Source organism: Coturnix japonica, chromosome 4 (assembly GCF_001577835.2).
Source record: "Coturnix japonica isolate 7356 chromosome 4, Coturnix japonica 2.1, whole genome shotgun sequence".
Classification (NCBI taxonomy): Eukaryota; Metazoa; Chordata; class Aves; order Galliformes; family Phasianidae; genus Coturnix; species Coturnix japonica.
Window position 1 is genome coordinate 2,884,606 of NC_029519.1, and position 27,340 is coordinate 2,911,945.

Here is a 27,340-nt window from a genome sequence, read left to right on the forward strand (position 1 = left end):
CAGATTGTTGCCACCCCTCAGCTACACTCTATGAGGGTTTAAAGGAGCTGCTTTACACGTGGGATGTCAGGCATACCTTGAAAAGACGCCCGCCATGCGGTGCTGGGCTCCATCTCTGAGGGCCGTGTTGTTTCCTCTATGCTGGTTTCAAAAGGCACCATCTCCACTTAAGCAAAATGTGGTTTTCCTTGGCAGTGGTGCAGCAGCTCTCAGCCTGAAAGCAGGGAGTGCTGCCACCGAGCAGACAAGCATTATTTACCCTCACAGTCCCCTCATTTCATGTGACTATTGCCATGATACAACAGCCGTATGCAAATGGCCATAATTATCAGCTAAATGTACGTATTATTCAGTAACACAGCCGCATGAGAAGACTTCACATTGGTGCAGTTACATCTGTGCAGGGAAATGGTACAGATGTATTACTGAGCTGCCGTAAGGGAGGCTTCCATTTAAGCAGGCGTACTTACAACTCATGTAACTCACTTGTGTAGCACTGAGCCTGCAGAGGGTCAGTGCTGCTCCATGCCATGCCCAGCTGACACACATCTGCAGATTACCTAAGGATGGGCAGCTTCTTTGGCTTTGGAAAGTGGGTATTCATTGGTTATATAGAAACTAATCTTCACTGAACATTTTAGCGTCCCACTCAGAACAGAGAAATTACATTGGGTGTGCAATAAGCCTGGGGACCGGAGTGTGATGTCTATATCAGGATAATAAGGGGTGGTTGTATTCCTGCTGAATGAATGGACTTGCCCTCTGGAGCCAAACTTTCATTGTGTCCGAAGACGTGGGGAAATCCTAATGAAGAGACAACTGGTACATGTTCAATATGTTTAACACTTCACTCCCTCATTCTGAGAACAAAGAGTGGCCTGTTTCATAGTCCTGCTGTGGACAAAAGCAGGGCACGCAAAAGTGTAATCTGCATTTGCTGAATGGTGCGGATCTACCAAGATGATTTCCTGTCTTTCGCTCTGTTCTGTTGCTGTTCTTCCAAAACCTGACCCTAAAAAAACCCCCAACAACCCTCAAGTGTCTTTTCTCCCCTCCTAAAGTTCATAACCAGAATCAAAACCATAGGCAGCTCTGTCATGCTGGTGCTGAAATGTGCCCAGTACCAGCGCAGGACTCCCACCATAGCATGCCAAGTATAGATGGCTATAAAATTACTACAGCGATCTCCAGAGAGCTGCTCTGATAAACTGATGAATATGTAATTCTTCCTGACACCCAATGGGAAATTCAGCTGTAAGAGGAGAATAAAAGGGTGGGAGCAAGAGAGCCTGATTCTCCTCGGGAGCTGCTCCAGCTAATGGGATGAGGAACCTCCTGCTGTGAGCTGTGTTGTTCCCATCATGTGGAACCACTCTGCCAGATCCTTTCATTGCACAGCTTTGGAAAATGAGCTGCAAAATGTTTTTTTCCTGATGGTTTTGACAATGAAATGTGATTTTCTTTATTCTGTCATGACCAGACCGGCAGACTTGCTGTAAATAATTCATGCAAAGCCATATCATTTGTGACCGTACATTTCTGATCTGGAAATGTGCACCTCTAACATTGGTAATGTGCATAAATATTCATCACGATGGATCCTGCTGGCCAGTCCAAGCTAAATATGTCCTACATCTATTTAAGTTTTAAACAGAAGAAAGGGAATGATCTACTGCTGGTGTGGGCCATATCTAATTGTAGTTTGTTAAGTAACCAGTGCCCTTCTGCAAGCTCAGTTTTCTCACCATGGTGGAAAATAGCGAAGCACAAAGAAATGGGACAAGTGTTATTGCTCTCTACAAGACCTAACTAACGTCTCACATTCACACTCCTGTTTACACCTGTGCTGTTCTCACCTCTGGGCTTATCTTTCTGAACTGAAACAGGTTGTGTGTCACACCTCCCTCCTCCCAAAAGCAGAAGGCATTCAGGCATCAGCCTGTGTTTTGTGCTGCTGGAGGTGGCAGTGCCACGCTGGTGGCTCATGATGCTGGGAGGTGTGAGGTCTCATATTTGGGACACAGCTTTCAGGCCCAGCTCCAGACTGCAGCTCCAGACCCATTCTTTCTATTCACCTCCTTCCACCCTGAGTAGGTTTTGTTTTTCTTTCTTAGCTCAAGGCTTTCCTTCTGAATTAACTTCTGCTCTTCATCACTTTTGTGCAGCAGCATCCCCAGGGCCCCTGGCTTCCAGCAGTTCTCAGTGTGAATGTCTGTGCAGCAAACACAGAAATGAGGCCAGGTATGAGGCCACCTATCCCAAATCGGGTGGCTGGAAAGCAGGGAAAGGCCACAGCAATGCTCCATGTGCAGAGTGTGGAGTGCAAGGAGATAGACACACACACACACCCACTGCTGGGGGGGGTCTCTTGGGAGCCCCCTACCCGCTGTACCCACCAGCATCAGCTCCACCTGGGCATCCTCAGCACCTGCAGCTCAGGGTGGGGGTGGTAAGATTGATAGAGGAGCTCTGAGCCGGGAGGAGGAACGCATACCCAGGGATGCTTGCAGGACAGAAGGGATGGCAGCCAGTAGGGAAGGAGAAAAGCACGCAAGGGAAGAACGAGGAAAGCTTGCAAGATCGGAGCAACGCGTGGATGGGAGGTGGGATCCACGGAGCGGGGATGCTTGTGGGGTGGCGGGGCCACGCGGAGCAGGGCAGGACAAGTCAATGCGAGGCATAGCAAAGCAAAGCAAGGCGAGGCAGGCGGTGCTCCGGGCCGGCCGGCTCCTCCCCGCCCTGAGTGACTCCGCAGCTGCCTAATCGCCGCTGCGGGCCGCCGTGATGTGCGGCCTCCGGGGCCCAATCCGGAGGGGCGATGGGGCTGGGGCACACCGAGCGCGGGCAGCGGGGCTGGGGCACGGCACGGCACGGCACGGCACGGCACGGCACGGGGCGGCTCGGCTCGGCGTACGGGCGGTGAGTGCTGCTGGAAGTTCTCCCCAGCGCGGCTCTAACTTGGGGTAAAAAGTTGCTGTGCACTCTTTCCGGGCCGAGCATCCTTCCAGAGGACGCGGAGGTTCCGCGGGGTTCGGCCCGGTCCTGCTTGTTTCCCCCCTACCCCGTGGACGGCGAGTGGCCCCGGTGCGTTCCCGAGAGCGATGGGGCTCTGCGGGTCACGTTGCGGCCGTGGAAGGGACTTTGGGTGGTTGAACCCCGTGGAAAATGCCCCCCCGCTCCGGGCTGGTGAGCGGCCGAAGACCAACTTGTGCTAAAGTTCGGGTTAGTGAGAGCTGGGAAAGCTGCGGGGAGCCGAACTGCTGCTTTGGGATCCGGCAGGGCGGCACTGAAACGGGGACTGCGCTTCATTTTGGTCTTTTGTGCAGAAGAACGTGGCCGACGGCAGAAAAAAGCGAGGAAAGAGGAGCCGATGAAGGGGGTGGCGTAAAGCGAAGTCGTGGGGCGAGCGTGCGGGTTTATTTTTGTACGTTTCTAATTGGGGCCGGGAGAGGAAACGTCCCCGCGCTCCCCCGAACAATGGCTTCTTGTTGCGAGGCTGCGAATGGAAGGGGAGCGGTGGGGGCTTTCAGAGAGGGCGAGGCTTCGGGCTTTCTTTGGCACGGTGAAGGCTGGAGAGACCCGGTAGGAGGTAGCATCAAACCCTGATGCTGACAGAGGTAACGTGTCCTCCAGGGCGACTGAGTGACTCTTAAGTTTTAATCTGAGTGAGGGCAGTGGGGACGCGTGGAGGGGGATCCAGCTTCCACTTAGCGGTTGTGATTCTTTGGGAGAGGCTTCCACGTGTTCTGCTCTGCAGGAGCGTCCGTACGGTGGAGCAGAGCATCACTTTGGGCTCGTTTCGCTCTTTTTGGGGGAGCTGTTACATTTGCTCTGAGCAAATGCCATTGAATCAGCCTCGGGGTTGTTATTGCTGTTACACAATCCCAGAGGAATGTGTGTGCAAACTGGAGCTGGGCTTCCTGTTTTTGGTCAGTCTGGGGAAGAGGCTGTAAAAGATAATAGATATCTCAGATAAATTGCTTTAACACGAAAATTTGGAGCCGTTGTTCAGTGGGTAACACTTGTGACTCCTCAAGTGTGCCCGGTAACTTGAGAAGAAAACCTCCTTCGTGCTTGGGAGACTTATGGAGTCACTTTAAAGACAACAGCTGGAACCTGGATATAAAGAGGGAATAGTTGCCGAGATCAACATATGTTAGTGCTGCGCATAATGATGTATAGAAATTCAATCCGGTTTGAAAAGGCATCTTGTTCAAAGAGGAGCTGCCTGTAGTCTGGCAGCGGGCAGCAGCCGTGCAGGGGATTAGCTGCCACAGGGCCCGTCCCTTGGGTGCAATATTCTGCTCATTTCAGCCCCAGGGGCACCGCGGGGTGTGTGTGTGTGCAGGACTTAGGATGGCGTTGGAATGCTTTTAAAAAGTCTCGTTTGAGGCTCATTTGTGAAGGGCAATCTTTCTTTTTGTGGCACCGCTGCTCTTATCGCAGCCCGGTCATCTTGCCAGGAGTTGAACAATTTGAGGATGTTGCCTGGTTGTAACTGAGCTCCTAAGGAAGAATTCTCTGCTTGTGAAAGACTCGTTAGAATTACTCATTCTTTGTCTGGTGAAGAGATCATAACGTGATGATAGAATTCGGTTATTCAGTACGGGATATCAAGAGCCGTGCTTAGCCGGGGTCTTTGTTCTCTTATCAAAGCCAATCAGACAAAGTCACCCCTCCTATAAAGTAGGCAAATATCCACCTGGATTAAAGCATGCCCAGATCGCCAGAAACTTATTTGTTTGGTTTTGACTGGATTAGCTTCGCAGTGGGGAGGGCTGTGGGGACTGAAGACTTCATTAGGTGTTGCTCAGGTTTGGGATAAAGGCAGGGGACCGCCCCCCCGTCCCCTGGGGCTCCCTTCCTACCTCCTATGTTTCAATAGCGGTGAGATCAAGGCGGTGAGTGGAGGAACTGCGGCCTCTTCCAGCGGGTTTGATGCTGCATCCACTCCAACAGGATCTTCTCTGAACTTTTTCCTGTGTTTTCTTGGCCCTCGTGCAGCATCTTAACTTGCTGTAGACAAACGAGTAGCAAAGGAGAACGCTGCTTTTAATGACCGCTTAAAATGAATGTTAGGGGCAGTAATTTTGCTCAGCTGCCTTAAGTGACTTAAGTGCATAATGATGCAAATGCTCCAACTTCTTGGAGCATCAGTGCTCAGCATCGGTGGAGCAACATTTTGCATCCCTCGCCTTTAAAATGCTGAACGCTGTAGGCCAGAGCCCTGCAAGGAGGTTGGACCGTCTCTACATGTAGACCTGCCAGCTTGGCTTTTCCTTGGAGGTCGGTTTAACTTCCCATGCTACATTGTTACCTTGCAGTTTGCCAACGGGCCATTGCAGTTCGTTTCATGGGAAGGCAGATGTTCCTGGTTGTACTCAATGCCCGCTGCCCGAGCATGTGACTGCTGGGCTGTCAACCCCATGGTGCAATCACAGGTATTAATTTGTAACTTATTGGTTACAAGGCAGAAGTTCCTCACCACCCTGGGAGCAGCTGCGATAGGAGGTGTTAGTATATAGGAGCTGACTGCTAAGCTTTGTGTACTGGATACTGCTGCTTGTATGTGTTTAACTGCTCCGTGAGCTCTATGTCCATAAAGCTGCTAATGACATCAAAAAGCCAAATGTAAATCTAGCTGCAGAAGTTCCTGGATTCGTGTTAGAGATAAAACTGGGTGCTCATTTTGGAAGAAGCTCATTAAAACAACTTCAGCTCATGCACGGAACAAAACACTCATTCCAAGCAGATTAAAAAGAGCTGCTCCTGGTTTTGTGATGAGGGTGATGCAAGGATGTGTTAAGTAATGCTTTTTTATTTTTATTATTATTATTATTCTTTTAATTGGGTTAGTGTAATGAATGACACAACATCACCTTGCTGTGCTCCTCCCCCAACTATTAGATAGGCAGCTGTTGTTGACATCTGTGCACATACGTTCCTGTTGACCCTTGGGAGGATTGGAGCATTGCACAAGCAGCTGTGGCTGAGCTCAGCGTGCAGTGCTGGTGGCTGGGTGTGCATGAGGACCTCTGTCCCCTTCAATAGCCCCTGAGATTTGCTCAGGCTGTAACACACTGCCAGCATTCCCTGCCTGCATCCTTACCTTAAGGCCCTTTCCAGCCCAGAGAGGCACCTGCTGTTCTCATGACTGTTTACGGGAGCAGGTGGGAAGGTGAGAGGTGTGATCTCAGGACTGAAGGCAGCTGAGCAGTGATCTGAGCAGGGTTCTGGGTGGTGGAGCTGAGAGATGCTGATGGCTCTGAGCAGAGCAGCTCAGCTGACAGTGGGTGGCTGTAATTACTGCCAGCCCTGTGACTGCTGCCCATCACTGTGCCACTGTTGTGTCCTCTGCTGCACATGGTTGGGTTTTGTTCAGCTGGATGTTCCGTTTCTCTCGAGCTAATTGGATGGCAAGGGACTTAATGAAGGTGCCCCTGCTGTTGGCTTCTCTAGGGGAGTGCTGGGATGCTTTGGGATAGGTGAGGGCTGGGTTGTGCTTATGCGTGCCAGCATTTAGCATAGCTTTAGTCCTAGCTTGCAGTGCTGGCTTGTGCAGCCCTGTAGATACCCAGCCCTGTCCTGGTGTAGTCTGATGGTACAGCAAGGCTGATGCCATGCCTGGAGGGGATCAATCCCACATGCCCCCTGCTTTACATCAGTGCAAGGGATCTTGCTGTGTTGCTCAGCTCCTTCACAAAACTCTTTTCTACCAGGTTTTGTTTTCTCTGCTTGAGCAGCAAGCAGCATAAGACTGTGTAGCATTGCAATGGCCAGTGAGGGGTCAGGAAATCCTGTCTGTTAGTAGTGGTTGGGCCCCATCACAACCCCAGGATGGGCACTTTGCAGCCCTGTATGCCTGTTGCATACCTTCCTGACAAAGAGTGGCTTTGACAGCAGCCCCAGTATGGGACTTGGGCTGGTGTATGGCTGCAGGGCCCAGTGCTGGGCAGCAGGCACCACTGGCTGTGTGTCTGAGATACGTTCTCATGCTGGGTGTAGTGGGGTTGGTGAGCTCTGTGATCTGTCAGCCATACACGTGGCAAACCCTCTTCTCTGAGCGAGAAGCAATGGAGCAAGGAGGCAGAAATCTCTGCTTCAAAGGCTGGGAGAGCAGGACGTGCCAGTGTGTGCTCTGCCAACACCAGGCTGCTCAGTCCTGAGGTGTCAAAGCTCTTTGTGCACAGGGCAGGGGCTGCTCCCAGCATGGTGTGCCCAGGCTGGGCAGGGTGCTGGGGCATCCTGGCAGCCTGACAGCTGTTGGCTTTTTTGGTCACAGATTAAAAATGTGAAGAACGACAAGCAAGTCCTGTCTGGCCTGCTTGGGAGAATTAGATCGGGTGTGCTCCTCTAACAACTAGTGGGTCAGGTGTGTGTTTTGTGGGTCCAGCCCACTCTTTGTCACCGGGTTTGCAAGTGATGTAGGGATGAAGAGGCAGCCCACGTGTCCTTAATGGTGTTACTATCAGCAAAGAGCTGTTCTTTCCCTTTTTGCATGTGTTGCTGGTTGACTCCTGTTAGTTTATCTCTGTCTTTCAGCAGCTGGGAGTCACAAGGATGGTGGCTGCCTGTGGAAATGCAGCGTCCCAGGCAGGCTGGCTGCTGGGGCTGTGCCCAGGTGGGGTGCAGCAAACTCTTGCACCACCATGGCTGTCCCACAGGGCACGGTGGCCCTGTGTTATTACTGACATGAATTAAATAATGACTGGTTTGACATGCAGCTGAGGATGTGGGGAGCAGGACAACTGTCTGACATGGGAAGCTCTGGTCAGGGCTGCGGCCGCTTGCTCGCGTCAATCCATACGGGCCAGATGCTTATAAGCAGTCTCCTTGTCTCATTTCCTCCTTTGAAATGCTTACAGCTGTTTTTCCTGCCTCTTCAGTAGGTTTTTGTTCCTGTCAAGAGACCGACAGCTCACAGATGCTCCTGGGAGTCCCTGCTGCATAGCTGCGAAGAGAGGCTGTTACTGTGATCTTCAGAAGATAAGGTGCAGTGTCTCTGCTGGAAGGCTAATTTCGGATGTTTTGGAGTAAGCTGGTTTGTTTGTTTGTTTCTTTTAAAGCTGAAAGTGGCTCGCTGTGATGGGAAGCAGGAGAGCAGGTAGCAGGTGCCTTCCTTTGTGGGTGGAACAAGGTGGGAAGAAGGGATGCTGATTGTGAACATCACCTGGCATTAAGAGACATCTAGAGACCACTCATACTGCTTTGCTAATGAAATCTCATGTTGAGCTTCACAGCTTTGCGTCGATGTTTACTTTTTTCCTTGGAGACCAGTGAGTGAGATGCCGGTGGTGCATGGGGTGCAGCAGTGCTGGACCTCAGCTTTGTTCTGGTTCTCATTAGTCTGACAGCTCACAGATGGTCATTATTTCACTGAATATTCGCTTCTCTGATGGAGCTGGATTATGAGTGCAATTAAAGAGGGATGGCTAAACAGGAAAATAATGGAAACACACTTAGCCCAGTGGACTTTCTTTTCTCTTCTGCCCCTTTTTTATGCATTCTGCCAAGAGAAGTAATTGCAGACTTCTGTAATGATGTTAATAATCCAGCTCTGGTCAGGCAGGGAAGGAACTCTGGAGATACTGATGCCAGTGTTTTGTGGTCTGTGGATGGATGTTAAAGGAGCATCTGAAAGCTGTAAGAGGAGCTGTATGTACCCTGTTTTAGACCAAACTGTGCTGTGAGGAAGGTGGAGGTAACGTGGTAGGCAGAAATAGCGGTGTCAAGTTGGGTTGAATGCCTTTGTTTTAAGGAGCTGTTGGGATGTAACCTGTAATAAATAGAACTTAGGCGTCCTTTTATGTAGGAATTTTGTGTGGTCTGACTCTCTTGTAGGTGCTGAGAGTGTGTGAACCACCTCTGTTCATGGTGGGTTGCCTGTTGGCCATTACCATAAACATGCAAAACTTCTCTTATTTTCCAATTATCAGGTCACTTTGGCAACTCTTTGTCCTTTTCTTGCAATCCCAGCATCAGAAAAGAACAAGGTGTCTCAACAGATATTGCAGTGGTGTCAGAGAGGAAAGCTCCTTGCTTTGGATCCCAATTGTATGTCTATGGCTGGTGGCTGCTTTCCTGCCTCATCCTCCCAAGGGTCTCACTGTTGTGCAAGGAGCCTTGGTTTGAATTTTCCTCCTGTACAAAATATTTTGGGGCTGCACTCTTCTGTTCTCAGCCCGTGATATAAAGGATACCTTGTAAACTGTGTTTGGAAATAGAAAATAAAGCAGTTCTGATTCATAGTCTTTACAGCTTTGTTCTTTAGACCAAAATACATGGGATAAATCTGGCCCTTCCCTCTATTCACTTCTCATAGCCGTCTTTGTTTTTTAATTTATATATCTCTTTTTATTCTAAATTTCTCCTATCCCCAAAATAGAACAGACATCAGCCTGCAAGCAAAGGTTGCCAGGCATTGGTCTTGTGGATTGTAGTGGTTTTTTGGCCTGGTTGGACACTGAGCCCCACCCTACATGGGCTTGGATTGAAAATAGCTTTCAGCCTGCTGAAAAGAAAGGCTGTGCACAACACATCCGTGTCTTGGCTCCTGGGATGCTGGCAGCCATAGGAAGCCCTTCAGCTGCAAAATGCCTTAGAAAATCTGCTGTTAATGCACCTGAAAGCGTAAGGATGACCCTTGTCAGTGCACAGCCCAAAGTAACCTCTACCTATGCAGTTATTGCAGAGATGGAGTGTAATTTTTAGCTATGCTTCTTGGCAGGAATTGAGTTGAAAAGTGTAAGCCAGCAACCGTGGGCTTTGCAGTCCCTCTCTGCAGTGGCCTGGAGGAAACACCTGGTTCACCCTCATTAGTGGAGAGGGTTAGTTGGATGGGATGACCTTTAGGAGGACCCCAGCTCTCTGAGAGGAGAGTTTGGGGCTAAGAAGGGATCCTGGCTGGGGAGATGCTTTCGCAGAGGGAAGTTGCTGTGCTTCCTACATCTGTGAGCTTGGTAGAGAGTCTGGTGAGAAACTCTATATGTGCTGTGCATTCACTGGGAGGTAGCAGCCTTAGCCCCAAATCAAAGCTTTGTATCAGCCTGCATTCTTGGTGAGCAGCGTTTTTATGCCCAGCGTGAACCGCAGCAATGTTTTAGGGGGTGCTTTTGGCACTGGGCTGCCAACTGAGGTAAGTCTCAGCCCAGGAGAGCTGTAAGGCTTGGAGGCTGCTCCTGCCCTGCAGTTTCCCACATGGTCCTGTCTGTCTGGACCTGAGCTGCACAATCTTCCATCCTCTTATAAAACTAAACAACTGGAAAAAAACCACAAACAAACAAACCCAAACATTAAGGGCAGGAGATCGATCAGTGTCTGGGATGGTGATCTCATTCTGCCCCACGCCTATTAGAAAAGTCAAGTTCTAAAGCCAAGACTGCTCAGGCAAGTTGGAGTGGTTGGCTCTGGGATTGCTGTCCTTGCTTTGGGCATCGGTCCTTTGTGTAGTTAAACCTCGGCTGTTGACTTCTTGCCTCGTTTTATGTTGTAAGCATGGCCAAGGACAACAGAACGAGGCAGCGAGTTGCTCCTGCAGTGACAGCCAGTTGCTGTCTCCTGCCTGCTCTGCAGGGATGGTGGCAAGTGGTGCCTGTGGGACTTGGAGCAGCCTCCATCCTATGTGGATGTTCTGCATGAACTAAAGGAACGGAGGAACATGAGGGAGGAACAGGGACAGGAGGAGAGCAGGGAGCCCCTGCCTGGTGCCTGTTTCACAGCTATTTCTGACTAGCGTGCTTCACAGGCCTGGAATGGTTTACATGACCTTGATGATCAAACGTCTCTCTGAAGTGCCTTTTTCTCTTCCATTTCTTTGGACTCCGCCTCGGCCTGTTCTGTTTCTGGTTCTTCTAATCTAGGCTAGACTGCAGAAAAAAAAAAACTTCAAGATGAGGAAATATTGTCTAGTTTCTAAAACCTTTGTAAACAGTTGTGGAGCTGAGTGTGGAAGGGCAGCAGGAGGACTTTTTTCCTCCTCAAGTTGAGAGACAGAGCCTGCAGCTTTTGCTTAATTCAACTGTGTGTTTTTACTTAAGTTGAGAGTCAAGAGTCTGGTAGCTCACCTCTCCATTTCTTAAAGTGGAAAACCTGACTCCTGCAGTCCTTCCTTTACTACAGACGTTTTTGTGCTAAAGGGAACTGTTTTCTCTTTATTTCCCCTTGAAAAGAACGCTAGCAAGGCTGCCTTTAAACATTATATAAATGCAGGAACTTTTGTGAGGCAATGTGATTTGTTGCCTGCTGCAGAAGCAAGCCAAGAAAAGGAAAACCTGCAGGACACTGGGAGCAATGGGAGCAACTGCAAAATAAGCAGAAGGAAGTGAAAAACGTAAGGAAGAAAATCTAATGATGAGGGGTCCTCCAGGCAGGTGGTGTGACTGTTCTGTACCTGTTTCTCCAGCACTGGGTGCTGGTGAGGCTTTGCTTTGGGTGGATGCTCTGCAGGTGTGGGTGAAAACAGTGCAGCGATGGTGTGCTTGGCTCTGGGTGCTGGAGGTCACCCTCCCCATGCTCTGGGGTCCAGTTGTGTGGCTCCTGCCAGGTTTGTTGTGTACAACTGCTTCTCTTGCCTTGACTCCAAGTGATGGGGAGACCGTCCTGATAGGAGAACATAACTTGCAGTGCAGCGTGGATGTCCTTTGGATCCCTACTGGAATTACAGCATCTCATTGAGGTGGCAGGAAACGAAGCTTAAGGAAAATCCCCTTTGTTCTCCCTTCTTTAAAGATGGACATATGAAAAGTATTTAGATCCTAGAAGGGGGATAGGAAGGCACGTGATTCTGCACTCAAGTTTTTACATGTGGGACTGATTTTTGCCAGTATGTTTGGGCTTAATTTAGGGCTTGCCACAAGTGAGTGCACAAGAGATGCTTAAAATGGAAGACGATGGATGACAAACTCACACCTATCTGGCTCAGATGGAAGGTGATGCGCAATGTGGAGTCTGTGAAATAACTGTGTTGTCACCTGTATCCCACCTGTGTGTTCTGTGCTCATCTTGTTGGGATCAGGGAATTGTAGCTAAAATCCCACTTTTCTGTATGCCCTTTTCCTTCAGACATCTTTGTTGCTTGACACTGCAGGAGCTGACAAGTTGAGGTGCGATCCTGCTTGTGCATGCTGGAAGCCCCATGTTATACTGGCTTGTCAGTGGCAGGAAAAGAGGCTGGGAGTGACATTGTGTTGATGCGGTGGTCACACAAGTCCCAATTGCTCCCCTACTTTTGGGGCAGGTGAAGCTGCTGGGTGAGCACCAGAGTTTTCAGTGTCTCCAGAACAGCTCTGCCCAAGTGGAAACTTCAACTCGAGCACCCCATCCCTGTGACTGGCAGTTGCATTTCATGAAGCAGCATTTTAGCTGGGTCTCTGGCTAAACAACATCAGAAAGGTCATAAATCCCAGGTCCTTGTTTATGCTGCTGTTCCAATCTTGCACTCCTTCTGATAATCAGCTGGGAAGGGTCTGCTGAGCATTGTTTGGGTTTAGAGCAGTGCTGTGGTTTTGAGATTCCAGGATGCTGAGTCTTGTCCCAGGGACTGGCTTGGATGCTCTCCTGCCTTGGAACCTCTGTGGCAGGACCCTAATGAGCAGGCTGATGCTGGACTCTGTTGCTGTTTTCTTTGAGTTAAAACAGTGTTTGCCTTCTTCTATGGGCTGCTGGGCAGCTGCAGCACTGCAGTGGAATATGCGTGTGTGTGTGTATATATATATATACTGCTATAAATCCTGTAGTTAAACATTTCCAACATAGAACAAGGTGCTTGCCTCCAGCTGGTCACAGGAACAAAGGAAATGAGTTGAAAAGCAATATTACAATTAAGCTTTTTCTTCCTGAATTCTGCACAAAACATTTTTTTGCCTCCAAAAATAGACTGCCAGGACCTTATTTTGGGAAATACAGAAGGTGTGTGTAGAGTTATCCCATCATGATTGGTGTTGCAGATGGGCAAGGGAGAAGGTTGGTGTTGCTTTCCAGAGCTTTTTCTGTGGTCGTAACGCTTCTGAGTGCACGTCTAACTATTTCCATTTGCTTTCCATCAACCTCCTTCAAGTTCCTTAGTGTGCTTGGAAATAATGAGCAAATTTGGTCTTTGTTAAGGTAAAATCTACCTCTGCTTAGAGGAGAGAAGGGAAAGGAGGCCTTCTGAGGGCTGAAAATGTATTGAGTGAGTGTCCTGGATGTCTGACCTCAACTTTAGTCTGTTCCTTTCTGCTCTGTTTGGCCAAGGTTAGGCCTAAGCTCTCTCTGGGGACACAGATAGGACATTCCGGAGCAATCTTGCCTCTGCCCCGCTGCTGCCCACCCCCTTCGTAATGTTCTCGTCGATCTGATTTCCAGCTGGGCTCTTGCCACTGTTTAATACAAACCAAATGCTTTATTCAAGGCAGTGTAGCCAGACTACTTATTGAAAACTTGAAAAATGTACATTGCTTCTGCTTGGCTAAGAAGCTCTTGGGAGTTACCATTGCTCTTCTGGATGGGTGGTTACAGCAGCCCCCAGTTACAGCCATCGCTGATGGTGTGGCCTTGCAGGCCTCCCTCCCTCTGCCTTCTCCGAGGGGTGTATGACCTTTTGTTGGGTTCTAGGGGATTGTTTTAGTCAACCTCTTTGTTCACTGACTTCTGAAGGTCTATATAAGAAGTTCTTGGAAAGCCATTAAATGCACTGAGGTTCAGCAGTTCAGCCCTGTGCTAATGGCCTCGAAGCCCTCTCTTATGCAAGCATCTTTATGACTGGCACCAGTCAATAATTCACTTTAGTTGTTAAGACTTTGTCTATTGAACACCTAGTAGAGTAGTGCACTGTTAGCACATTGCTGTTTCATGTGTTATGTTCCCAGATAACACTCTGGATCAGCATTTGGATCTCTTTGGCCTAATCTGGGTTGTACCTCGTGATACTATTGCTTGCTGCTACAGCTTCTCTTCCTGCCTCACCTGCAGTTGCTTTGTGCCTGCTATGAAATAGTTTGCCTTAAGGCTTGGCTTCATGCAGGATCCATAAATGTATGTATTTATTTTTTATTAAACTTGGAAACGTGAGGGTGTTCTTTTTTTCCCCACAGTAATACATATATTATTATACTCAGTAGCAGTAATGGACTTTTAGAGCAATTGCACTCTTAGAGTACAAGAAATCAGCAAAGCAAAGAATGACTTCACAGCACAGAGATCAACCTGCTGCTAGTAGCTCTCTTTATGGTCCGGAAAATATGAGGAAGCTTACTAATTAGCAGCATAATGAGCTGCATGGTGAAGATAGCAGTCTAGGGACCTGAAGGCTATGAGTGACAAACTGCACTTCACATGCGAGTCAGTGGCAACCCAATCTAGTACTCTCATCTTTTTACACACCATAGAAATGTGCAGTGGATGTAGCACTGCTGGAGTTGGCCTTTCCAGTAGATCCAACCTACAGAGATATTCTATTGGGGCCTTTGGAAGGAACAGTTGTGGGAGAAGCCAACAAATCCAGCCAGAAAGCTAAATACCAGGAAAAGCTTCAAAGTCCCTTGAGATAAGACTGTGGACCAGTCCAAGGCAGCTCAGTTTGTAGGCCAACTTGCACAACTCAAAGAGTCGTGTGCCAAAACCTTCATGTCTTATGGCTCTTGGCTACCTCCAGCATCAGGCAGGATGCCTGGGTGAGATACCAGCAAATCCTTAAAGGTCCTGCAGGTCTGGGCTGGGCACCTGACTGCTCTGACTGCACAGTCTTTACCTTGACTTGTCAATGGTGGGACCTTCCTGACAGTGATATTCACCTGTTGGTGGGTTGAGTGAGGCTGAAGAGCCACCCAGTGGCTGCCTCCCACAGCCTCACCACCAGCCAGGATCATTCCACAGCAGACTGGTCTGGACAGTGGTCAGCAGCTGGTCAAATGCCTACTTACTGGTCTGAGAATGCCGTGATGAGTGCAGGGGAATAATCTTATCTTGCCTATAGGTGGAAGATATGAGCAGTTCTTGACCTCTTCTGCATAATTGCCAGTCTTGCTGCAGTCCACAGATTTATTTTGAGAGCCACATCCTTTTTGCTGTTGAAATCTTATTTTGAAGATTACACCTATTTACTTTCTGCTTAGTAATCTAATAGGCTGCTTTTGTGGGCAAGTCACTGGTTGTACTTGACACTGGGGATGGCTCTTGTTTGCTGTTGGCTTTCAGGTCAAAGTGAGGTAGAGTTGGTGGCTTTTGTACCAGTGTTTTAGTATTTGCTGAGTGGGTCTTCTCCTTGGAAAACTCCAGCTGAGGTTGCTGGAATGCCTGTGGAGATGTTGTCACCTCTCAGACTGCACAGCACTCAGTGGTGGTGGGAGGTGACAGGGCTCATGGCAGACTGGTAGGAAGATACAGATCTGTGCTGTACTTTGTATTGTGGTCCAATACAAAGAGCTGGGCTTTGGTGAATGCAGATTAACCTGAAGTTTATTTCATGAGCATGCAGTCTGTTTAGGCTTTCCATATGTCTCAGTTGTAAATGTGACTCAATTGGGTGCTGCCAGATAATGGAACGGAATAGCTTCTCTGTTCAGATGTCGTCTATGTGGGCAGTCCCTTGTGTTCTGTAGTGGCATGGGATGCCTAAGCCACATACAGGCTAAGCACCCCATAGTGCTGGTGCCCAGCTCAGCCCTGTGCAGTTTGCTTCTGCCCATGAAATGCAGCAGATCCAACAGCTGCTTTCTGCAGTGACAGTGCAGGAAGGGTTCCCAGCCCATCTGTAGCCTCTTGCTTTACAAACCAAACAAAGCCCTGCAAGTCCCCTTTGCCCGTGATCTCAATGGAATAGCTTGTTCTTTATTGTATATTTTTTCTCCACTACACATATCCCCTCTCCACACCCACCTCTGTCTTTAGAATTTAATCAAGTGGGTGACTCAGGACTAAATATAAAGCCTGCTTCCGGCATCATCTGCCTGTGGCTCATTTCCTGGAGCTGACATCAGTGGAGCCTCTGATTTCCTTATGAAATAGCAAGACATGAGAGATCCTTTGCACGGTGTTCTGGGCATACTTTCTGACTTCTGTGGTGACTGTGTGGCTCCCTGCTCTGAGCTGGGAATAAACTACTCAGTTAATTGCTGTGCTGAGCTTTGCCGCAGCGCAGGGAGGGTTGGGCAAATTTTTGAGTCTGTTTTACACTACAGATTCAGGCTTTGGTTTGCAGGCCCTTTAAAAATAAAGGCAAACTTTCAGACTCTACCACATATGCAGGTTTTTATTAAATAAGCATGAGCCTGACTAATGTCTTGCTTTCTTCCTGCTGACAGGCTTGTTGAAAGAGTGGCTCAGAAAGCTTTTAAGGGGCAAACCCAGCAAAGACATTTCTTTTTTCTTCTTTAAAGGGACTGATAAATTGAGGAGCTGAGGTCAAATGCTTGTTCCTTTGTTGTCAAAGCCTTCTATAGATGTTTACATTGATGGAATGTACTTTGCAGTTGATCAGCTGCGATGGTGAAGGCAAGAAGTGTATAAGACCTCAAGGTATGCTAAAAAGCACGGGGGAGAGTGCTTCCATCCATCGTACATAACTTCATTAAAACCCTTATCTTTAAAGAGAATGTGCACAGAATGGAGGAGGGGGGAGTGATGGTTTGGTAAGTGGTTTCCAATCCCAGCTACAAAATGGGATGCTGGCTGGTGATCAGCCTTGCTCTCAAAATCCCTGCCTTGCAACATGTGGGGGTTTTGTTAGAAGAGGCTATTTAGGTTTCCTGGTTTCTTTTCCAACTAGTTACTTTTTTCCTTATATCCTCTCTTTCCTTTTTGAAGTAGGAAGATGTACTTGAAAACACTTGGTTACGCCAAGGAGCTAAGACAGAGCGAGCAGGATGTGTTACTGTACTGCTACGGAGAGGCTGACAAGTTTAAATTACCCTGGCTTTTGGAGCTGCTTGTGACTTGCCCTCCTGTTTTCCCATCTCACAGAGCAGACCTGCAGCACTGAGCAGGCATGGGGTGGGCATGGCCCCTACAGCTGGCTGGATGTCAGGGTGTGGGGGAGGCTGTGGTGCAGCAGGCAGCTTTTTGCTGCAGGAGCTGGAGATGCCTGCAGGCAGAACCCTGCCCATGTTATACCCTAGGGCTGCTACAATGTGCTTTCTGGGAACTTGTGTTTCACCTTGGGTTTCATTGACTATCCTGTACAGTTTCCATTATTAATGTAGCATCTCTTGGCATTGCTAACTAGAGGTAGAAAGTCTTCCGGAGAGGCAGGAAAGCAAAGTGTCTGGGAGCAAGTGGAAGTTTTCTAGGATGATGTGAAGAGGGGGATGAGTTGAATCCTGGTTGCCCTCTGTGCTGCCTCACCTGGCTGGCAGCTCCTGCTCAGTAACCTCTGGAGGGCAAACGCACTTAGTGGCCTCCCAGTGAAACTTGGCAGCTGGAGCTGGGGAGGAGACGTGCCCTTGCCTTGCGCAATGATGCGCTGGAGGGATCCTGTCCCTGTGCGTCAGCATCAGCACCTCCCTGTGCTTGAAGGGCATTTTGCTGACCCTGACAGCACTGCTGTCCTCCCCCTGTGCAAATCTTGTGACCGTGGCGTGGTGCTTCCACATCCCTCCTGCACACGAGTGGTGTTGGCAAGCTTACAGGGAGGGGAAGTCTTCACCTTAACATTGTATCCTCTTGCTAGAGCCCTGCAACTGGGACTCGTGCAGGAGATCCTGCTCTTTTAGCAGGAGTGTGGTAAATCTTGGCTGTGTTGTGGTCAGATTGCTCCAGGTGTGTTGTGTGCTTCCAGGTCACTGGCAATGATGAGGGAAGGGCTCCTTGGCCTGGATATGTCCCTCACTGAGGAATGGGTGCCTTCTGCTTGGTGCAAGACGTGCTTTGTCACCCAACCAGAGCGACTTCCGAGCTCCTTGGGCATCCTGTGCTTCCCTAAAAGGCTTTCTTAGAGAGGGGAAGAGGAAAATACACTGGTGTGCTGAACTGACCATAGAACTCCTATTTTGGAAGAGGGCAGGAGCTGTTCTGGCTGTGCTGGAGGAAACGGGCTGGGAGCAGCGTGTCCCCAATGCCGTCACCCACCCGGGGTGTGCCGCAGCAAGAGCAGCGCTGGCACTGCCTGAGCACTATTTTGGGCTTGGGTGTAATTGCAGGTTGCAGCAATAGGGCTGGGTTTGGGGATATTTAGAGAGCTGAGTGCTTTTCATTCTGGCTGCCACTGGTTCTCTGCAAATATAGATAGTTTCATGCACGCCCTTGTGTGCATAACTTCGGCTTCTCCTCACCCGGGAGCTGCTGAGCATCTGTGCTGGCTGTGGGGTGTGATGCCTTTTCCCTACCCAGTAAAGGGATTGCTGGCGGCTATTTGCCACCTAGGGAGCATGACTGCCACCTGAATGTGAAAATGGAATTAGTGGAGCAGGAAGGTGCCCCTGCAGCACGGGGCTGCCACCTACAAACCTGCAGGTGTTGCTTTTCCATCCCAGCACCGTGGATATGCCAGAGGCAAAGGAAGGCTTTCCTTTGCTCTCCCTTACTCCTATGACAGCTCTGCCCTTCCTACAACAGGGCACGATAGAGGAAATTGCCATCTAGTTTAGGAGCTGAGCTTTTGCATGATCTCTCCAAGACCTGCAATGCCCCAAAGCTCCGGTGCATCCTAACACAGCATGAGTTTTTACTGTTTGCTGTACCTGAACGTAAAGCAAAAACAGAGAGGGATTAAACTTCCTGAAACAAAGCTTTTCTATTCTGATGCGTGTTTGTGCCAGGCTCCATCACTGCTGTGGTTGAGCTCCTTGCACCCAGCTCTGCCACAATGCTGAACCCAGCTGCTGCTGATGCAAACAGGAGCAGTGCTGAGGCTGCTCTCCCTGGTCCCCACCTGACGTGCAGACAAGCTGCTCCTTTTGGCCTGAAAAGCACTTTTGCGCTCCATCTTCTGTCTTTTGCAGTTACAATTTTGGGCATAAAAACGTCTTATTTTGGTTTTCATTATATTTCCCGCCCTGAGGAAGCTGTCAGGTTGTGGGTTTGGAGGTGGATTTTGGTGTGTGTGTGTGTGCTTTTTTAAATGCCTCTTTTTGAAACCTCACAGCTGGAAGCTCGATTTTCAGGTAATGCCCAAGAATTGGGGCCAGGCAGTGACTCACCTTCCTGTCTGATGTAATTAAAGAAAGGAGGAAAAAAAAAGAGGGGGGAGGGGGAGAAAAGAAAGGAAAACAATGAGCCTATTGGTCAAGTCTTTGTTATAATGGCCACAGGTTCTTCAAATTCTTTACTAATAGGAGCGTTCTGCTTCTCGGTAAGTGACATCCTCTCCTTTTTGCTATCTGAGGGCTCAGGTGTTGTGTGGATGGACCTAACAGGAGACCTCTAACGTGTGTGGTTATTACATATCATATATGTGGTTATTCTTTGGAACTCCTTTGGACTTTTTTGGTAATGGATCAATTAAAAAATAAACAAAAAGAAAGAGGAGTAGTGCACGATAGCACGATGTTGTGGTTGGTTGTGTCTTTTTGGTTGGTAGCAGATGGCTCTGTTTCCTGTGGAGCAGACAGGGCTTAATTGAGGTAATGCAATACAGCGCTGTGCCAGCTCTGAGCTTGGAACTTACAACTGTGTTTGTGTTGCTTGTTTGTTTTGGTTTTGTTGCTCCATGGGGTCTTCTGGCTGCATCACTTTGTGTTTGGAGGAGCAGTGGGGTGAAGCAGTGGGTGACTGGCTGTGCCTGGAGCTCCTCATTGCATCCGATGGGCTGAAGGCATCCATCAACCAAGAGCACCAAATCTTACAATGATAGGCTGTCATGGGAAGCACAAACTCTTGGCTGTGCACGCTGGGAGTGTTTAATCTGTAACAGTAAAGATAACCAAAGAAACGAGTTTGCTTGCCTAAGTTTCTCTCTCAGTGCCTCGTGCTGCTGAGCAATGCTGGCTCAGTACCAGGCTGGGGCTCCCTGTCCGTGGGATGCTCAGTGCCGCCCTGCTGCCCGCTCTCCCCATTGGTGGCAGAGCTGTGGGCTCTCCCTGTGCTGTGGGTGTGGGAGATGCAGCGGCCGTGCACGGCATTGAGTCGGCGCAGCGGGAGCAGGGCGAGGTAAGGGCTGTGCGCTGCTGGCTGCCCCGCGGCTGCAGGCGGTGCTGCTTATTGCTTTCCTTATTCTTCCGTCTGCTATACGAATAGCGATCGCTAGCGCGGTAGCGGCGAAAGCAGGGCAAAAAGGCGAACGGCGAGTCTTTAATCCGGTGGAGGATCGTTGCCGATCTGTGCACCTGATTGAGCTGGGAGTGTAAACAGAGCACGGCGGGTGCTGGGACCGACTTTGCATCGCGGAGGAGCGATCTGTTTGCTAGTGAGCACCGAGGGTGTGCCTTCCCAGAAAGCCGCCTGGGGCACGTCCTCCCCACTCACAGGCTTTTAAACAGCAGAACTGCTTCAACTTGCAGCCAGCCTTGAATACTTAAACGTACTCCTTGCAGAAAGAATGGGGAGTTGTGGGGAAATGGCTGCTGGCTTCGGTGGCTGCCCGGCTTTCAGGCTGTGTTGTAGCGGGGGGGTTCGTGCTCGGGCTGCAGCTCAGCTGTTGCATTGGGAAGTGCACGTGGCACCGCAGGCAGCGGCTGTTTGTTTCCAAGCTGCCGAGTTCATGTCGCTTGCAGTGTTTTCTGGTGGTGCTGGGAGCTGGGATGGACCTCCCCAAATGCTGACTGTAGCACTTTTGTACACCAAGTCCTGGAACATACTGAAATGCTGGAAAGCGTGGACTTAAGGAGTTGGAAAATCACGCGGTGCTGCTTTTTCATAGCCTGTTTCTGCTTATGCTCAACCTGTTGCTCTCAGGTGTCTCTTAGCGATGTTTTGCTCTTGCCCTGCAATGGTTCTATGAAGCATCCAGCTGGGAGCAGTGATTCTGCAGCTGGAGCTCTCCTGCCCTCCCGGAGCTGGGATGGGCTGCGTGCTCAGGATGGGTTCCTTCCCTCTGTGTCTGCTCCAGCACTGTGCTGCTGGAGCTGGGAATAAAGCAGTGTGGGCTCCCAGGAGACCCAATTGTATACTGTGCTCATCAAGCTGTGTTTAGCACAGGTGAGTGCTCCAAACACAGGTATGTGGCTGTGAGTTTGGTACCTTTGCTCCCTCTTTGCTGTTGCAATTTGTATTATGGAGCAGTGGGAGGAGCACCCTGCTGTCAGCGTCAACCTAATTTCACTCTCATGGCAACCTCCTGGGAGGCAGCGAGAGCAGCTCCCTTCTGCTCTTCCAAGCCTTTCACATTAATCTTTGAGATTAATGTTTCTGCCTTTGTTAAGGGTAGATAGGATCTCTAGCATCTCTTCTCTAGAGAAAATGAGTGTCAAACTCAAACTTCTTTCTGCTTCCTGAAGCCAGTGGAACGGCTGTGCAACAACACTGACTTATTGCTGTCTGGCATTATTTCTTTCAATGAACTGAATTGCTTTGACTTCTTTCTTTGACTTCTTTCCCCTTCTCCCAAGTACTCTCCAAACAAGACTGCAAGTAGTAGGGAATAGTAGAGAAAGATTTTCCTCCTGTTACCAGCAGCTCTTTCCAGTAAGAGATCAGCTAGGGTGGGATTCCTGTTCTTCAGATGATTCTGGAACATAATGCAGCATGGAGCATAACAAGACATTCAAGGTTTGGGCTGTAGTTGCAGCATTTGACACACTTCTCTCCCATCATTTGTTGTGTGCTGTGTGGTTGTTGGGATTTCAGTCCTGGCTGTGCAGCCACAGGACAGCTCTGTTCACTTCCGAGCTGATAGAACAGCCTGCAACAAATTGTTTGGCCGTGGCTTTTGAAAGATGGCACAAACCTCACCCAACCACAGTTAATTGCTGCAGCTCCCTATCATCCAGCTCACCAGGGACCAGCAATGTCATGCTGGGTGTTTGGCTTGCGGGAGCTTGTATGCTGGCATGGAACAAGCAGTGACTGTGCTGTGATTTAATGTAGGGATTGGGTTGATTTCTCTTCCTGGAGAGGCAGGACTTGTAACTGGCAGACTGAGTAATACTGTTCTTAATCATGGAATATTCATTATCAGTAGCTCCACCTGCCAAGTAGAGGTGCTGCCTGGGAATGGCTGTTCTGTAGCAAATACGTGGGAGAAGCTCTTGGGGCGTGGAGCTTTTAGGGGCTGAGGAGCCCAGCCAGGGGCTCTGCGGTGCTGTAAGGACCCTTGGCAAAAGCAGGGAGCTGTTGTGGACATCATGCAATGGCTGAAGCATCTGCTGTGACTTCCCAAGGAAGGGAAAGTCTTTGGGCAAGGAAGCAGCATCCTGTGCGTGGTGGATAGGGATGGGTCTGGGCTGTGTGGCCACAACTGTCTTGTATCTATGAAGGTCTTTAGCCAGCTGTTGTAAATCCAGGGCACAGCCTGAGGGCCAAGTTTGCCCTTGTAAGGAACTGAACTGATTTTGGGCTGAATGCTGAGCAACGGAAGTGTGCATGCCTGAAGAATGTTGGGGGTAACATGCAGGTTTCAGCAAGCAGGCTCCAGTCGCTCCTGGGGAAGGAAATTTGCTCTGATTCACCCTTGTGATCCTCAAACCTTCTTGCTCATGCAGGCGGGGCATCTGCTGCTTTGCCAGCAGGGAGCTCTGGGGCTCCTGTTGTTGGATGAAGGCTGCCTTGTTGGGTTTTGTGCATGGGTGCTAAGAGAGCACCCACCTCTTGGTCATTTATGGTTAAGAAACAGAAAAGGCAGAAGGAAGTGTTTAATGTTCTTCTTTTCTAGGGGGGCTGTACAAGAACAAGGATTACTACGAGCATAAGAATTTCCTGAGATGTTAGTATGACTTTTCTGTGCCAGAGCCAGAAATTAAAACCCAGCCTTCTGAGGCTGAGTCCATTAGCTGACATGTGACCCCCGTCATTCCCCTTCTTGCCTCTAGGTCGGAATTCTCCCTGACAGATTGCTTTTGCTTTTGCGAGTTCCAGACAGGATGAGTCTTCAGCTCTTCCTTTCCTGAGAGGTCTTGAAAGGATGACCTGGTTCACTCTCTGACAATGAATTAATGGGCAATATAGTTCTGTTTCCACTGATGCGAGCGAATTCAGAAGTAAGTTAAACTGATCTAGCAGGTTACGATCTTGGATGCATGCTCATCCTGGAGCAGCTGCTCTGCTAGAAACAGAGGCGTGCCAAAGTATGGCATTTTGGAGAAGCATCTGAAGAATGGGCTTTGAAGGTCCAATCATCCAGTGCCTCCAGAAGTGCTTCAGCCACTTCCAAGTGCTCTGTGGGTAACCCTGGTGGGCTTGGAGCAGTGAGGCAGACAGGGTGCTGTAGGTGTGAGCCTGCAGCGTGATGTGGAGATGGCATCCAAACCTGAGAAGGCTTTTTCCTCCCTTGTGCAAATGGAGTGGGGTGCTTGTGTTAGTTTGACTTTTCCTTCCCTCCTCTTCCAGCCTTCGGGCAGTTGGGTGCTGTGTGGATGAGCATCCTCTATTTCTTGCTGTCTTTCTGTATCTACAAGACACAGAACTTTCTGTTTGGCTGCATCCCAGTAAGACACCTTGGCTGAGCTGGAGAGTCTGAGGCGTGTGAGTTGGCTGGTGGCTCCAGCAGTTGTTTTTAATAAAGATTTAATAGGATCAAAGCAGTGAGTCTGGTTCCGTCCTGGGAGAGAAAACAGTTGAAAAAAAAATGAAGGCTTGATCTGTCCAGGTTTAGGAAAATCAGCTTGCTGCAGTTGTTTCCATACAGCTGGAGTCACCCCGCCTCTGTGCAGCACTGCTTCCTGCTGTGCATCCGCACAGAACAATCCTGCTGTTCTTCCAGCCAGATCGAGCTGGGAAAAATGAGGCTTTTCACCTGGACCTGCTGGAGGAAAGTGTGTAACCAGAAGTGGTGGGTGCCTTACGGACACTGCTCTGGATCCAGAGGGCTGCTGGCCATCCAAGGGCAGTGATGGGCTGCAGTGCTCCTCCGCTTCTCAGGGCTTTGACATATTCACCTTATAGTGGTGAGGAGTTGGGTAACAACAGAGGGGAGTCTCATCTCTGCTCCTGGATAAAAATAAGCGTAGCAGTCTAGCATTGCAAAGCAATGCCTGCTCAAAGCCTGTGCCACTTCCCCTCCTGAGGTGAGGAAGCAGCTCACCGAGGTGCTGGGGTTGCCCCTGTGCTTTGCGTGCAGGAGTGCTGTGTTCGTGCAAAGAGCAGCAAGCAGCAAATTCACTTCTGGGGGATGGTGGTTGCAAGTGGGTCTCAGCACTGGTGAGGTGCTGGGTGCAGCTGGTGCAATACAAAGGACTGGCAAGGTGTGCTTTCAGCTTTTTGCTGGTGGCTGTCTGGAAAGCAATTGCCAAATTCAAGTCTCTGTGCTTCCTGATGCTTGCCAATAACCACACGTAGTGAGTGAGCACTGCGCTGGGGAGGAAGCTGATGAACAAAACAGCTTCAAATGCACACTGGTGAGGAGCAGGAGACGATGGATTGCTTGATTGGTTTGCACTCAAAGGCCATCACTCCCTCAGCTTCCCTGTCTCCCCAAAAAGCAGCAGTGAGTTGCTCCGCAGACCAAACTTTGCACGCCATGAGCTCTCACTTCTTCCTTCAGCTGTCAAGTTTGAAGCGGCTGTCTGCAAAACCCCAAAGGCTTTGCCTGGGCTGGACCAGAGAAAGGAGCCAGCAGAGCTGCTGGGTGTGCTGCTGCCATATGGGTGGGTGTGCGTGTGTCTGTCTGTCTGCATGGCCTTTGGCAGCTCCATTGTGCTGGGTGGGCACGGAGCTGCTGGCCCCATGGGATGGGCTGAAACACACTTGTAGGGGCCTGCAGGAGAACCCATAGGCTGGCTGTCCTGCATCTCGATGTTCCTGAAGCAAAATTGATTCTTGCTGAATAGTGGTCAGAAATGTGCAAGCTCTGAACTATTTTTAATTTACCGATGCTGACTGATTTGCTTTCTCTTGTCTGGAGCCTCTGTCGTGAGATGACAGCAAAGCCACAGGTTCCTCTGCAAAGGGGAATGCACGCGGCGTGAGTCACTGCTCCCTGATGGCTCCATCTCCTTGTCTTCATCTGTCTTAATCAAATGGAAAAGGTACTTCTTAATACGTTTTTGTTGACGCTTTAATGCGTCTGTGTGTGCGCCTCTTTGGGTAAATCAGTCGGTGCTGTTAATCAGTCAGTCGCAGGGATATTAGAACAGGGTGGGCCTGGGAGGGACAGAACAGCTCAGTTTTCAGACGAGTGCAGAGCTGCTAAGAAAGCAAGCTCTTCCATTTGGATCAGAAGCAAATTCCAGCTCTGTTTCTGTTGGAAGAGTGACTTGCTGGCAGGAAATACCTGTTTGCTGCATCCTTATTGGATTAATCCTCCTTCTTTCAGGGAGATGTGCAGCTGTTTGACTTTCCATCCCCCCAATCCTCTCCATGGGACGCAGCTCCCAGTGCTTCCCTCCTGGTCTGCATCTGGAGACCCTTGACATGGATGGGAGTGCCTGGAGCTGCTGTGTGAGCAGTCAGAGGCCCCGGTCTGCTCCTGGTGCTTGCACCTGTGCTACAAGTGTAGCATGTGAGCAGATGCACCCATCACCTGTATGGAGCATCCCTGCTGCAGCTTGTCTCCAGGTGGCTCCCAGCTGTGGAAGCACAGGGGCTGGATGTGACCTGCCAGTATGGCACGTCTGTCTGGAGCAGAAATAAATGGGCCCCGAGTCGGTGGCTGTGGTGCATTTAGAAGCTATAAAGCTTGATTACACAGAAATATGATGCAGTTCCTATCTGGGAAGGGAGTTGATATTGGAAAACCTGAGATGCACTTACAGCAGCTCTCATCTGCAGCCAAGTGAGGTCTTGCAAGTGCAGCATGGCTATGTGCTGCTGCACCGTGGTGGTGGGGAGCCCCACGAACTCTTGTTCCATGCCCAAGAGATGAAGGGAAGAGGTAGGATTGGGGTGATGTTGAGCAGGAATCTCTTCCTTTAACGCTGTGTTTCGGTGCACATTAACCAGCGGGCCTTCCCATTTACACCCATACACCAGTGTACTAAATGGGTGTGGGATCACTTCCTTCTGTCATCTTTTGTTTTCCTTGTTCGTTTGGCCTTCTTTCCTTCTTCTACAATGGGGCTTTAACCACGGTTTGTCTCTGGCCAGCGTTGTGTGTCCTGCCGTGCCAGAGGCTTTGCCCAGCAGGAGTCAGTGGGACGTGGTGAGGCGTGAGGACCGCAGAGCTGGGTCTGAGTGAGACAGCTGATGTGTGATGGCCAGCGCTGCATTACAAAGGGGGTTTATGACCGTGAGAAGACAAAGCCGATTGTTTCAAGACGCATCTGAATGAAAGAACACAATTCTGAATGCCCTTCGCTTAGAAGAAACAAAGCAGAAAGCTGAAAAGCTTTCCCAGCCTCTCCAGCCCCGTGTGCCAAGTGGAGGTGGAACCCCTTCCTCTGGGGGAAAGGAGGGTTGGGGAGGGATGGACCCAAACAGCATCACCTGTTGGTGACCCTTGTAACTCTTGTATAGACTTGGTAAGATGAAAAGCATAGGGAATAGAAAGGAAATTGTTCTTTAAGTGCAGACCAACACCACCAACTGCAGGGTGTATCCAGAGCGTGATCGTTCCCTGATAAAGTCAAACAATGCAGCTTTGATTTCATCTCAGCTGCTCATTCTGCTCTTAAAGATGGGAGAGACAGCAGCAAACCCGATAAGGGCTTAAATAGTGATGTGCTTGGAGATCCCTTCTTAAGGGAAGACCCGATGGTTTGAAAAGGAGGCTTAGGCAAAAAGTGGTGAGGGAGGCTGGGCTGAAGTTTTGGAGCTCTGCCTCTCCTGCCATCTGATGCCACGCAGAGCCAGAACTGCTGCTCATCTCCAGACCAGTGTGTTTCTGCCAGTTGTGAAATCCACCTTTGGTAGCATGCCCTGCGCTCACTCAGAGCTGACTTTTCTTGCTGAGCGACTCCTTTATCCCTTGGGAGAGCACCTGGGTTTTGGAGGCCCTGAGGATGGGGCTGCTCAAGTGCTGCAGGGGAACCTGGCTTGCTAACAGTGAAGGTCCTGCTCTGGTGGCTGTTAATCTTACCATGGTGCTTTTTTACTCCATCAGCATGGCTGGGTTTTGCAGTAATTCCTCCTCTGCCCTGTTCTTGCAGTACAAGCCTGGCAATGAGGTTGTTGAGCTCACAAGTGGGCTCTGCTCGGCTCTCCTCTGTGCTCTGCAGTGGTGAAGCTTCTTGGTGCCTCTCCCTGCTGCTGGCACCCATGGGTGCTGCATTCCCAGGGTGCCTCACCTGCCCATCACTCTCATCTCTAACAACTTTCCAGACTTAGTGATGTGTGTTGCAGAAAGTGATGATTTACAATGATAGGCAAACTCGTGTTCTTAACCAAACAAGTGCTTGCGGAG

The 27,340-nt window shown here is 49.7% G+C and overlaps 1 protein-coding gene across 7 annotated transcripts in view; it reads left to right on the plus strand.

Moving 5' to 3' along the window:
- Window positions 1-2,852: 2,852 nt before the first annotated feature.
- Window positions 2,853-27,340, plus strand: part of PLS3 (plastin 3) — a 43,509-nt gene continuing 19,021 nt past the window's right edge. The window contains exons 1-2 of one of the 7 annotated variants that reach the window (XM_032444219.1): window positions 2,853-2,919; window positions 7,887-8,033. The gene's annotated coding sequence lies outside the window, so the exon portion shown is untranslated. Of the gene's footprint in view, window positions 2,920-3,601; window positions 3,618-7,886; window positions 8,034-20,008; window positions 20,059-27,340 lie in introns of those variants that run through there. The other 6 variants (XM_032444220.1, XM_015860147.2, XM_032444221.1 and 3 more) reach the window with 6 other exon arrangements.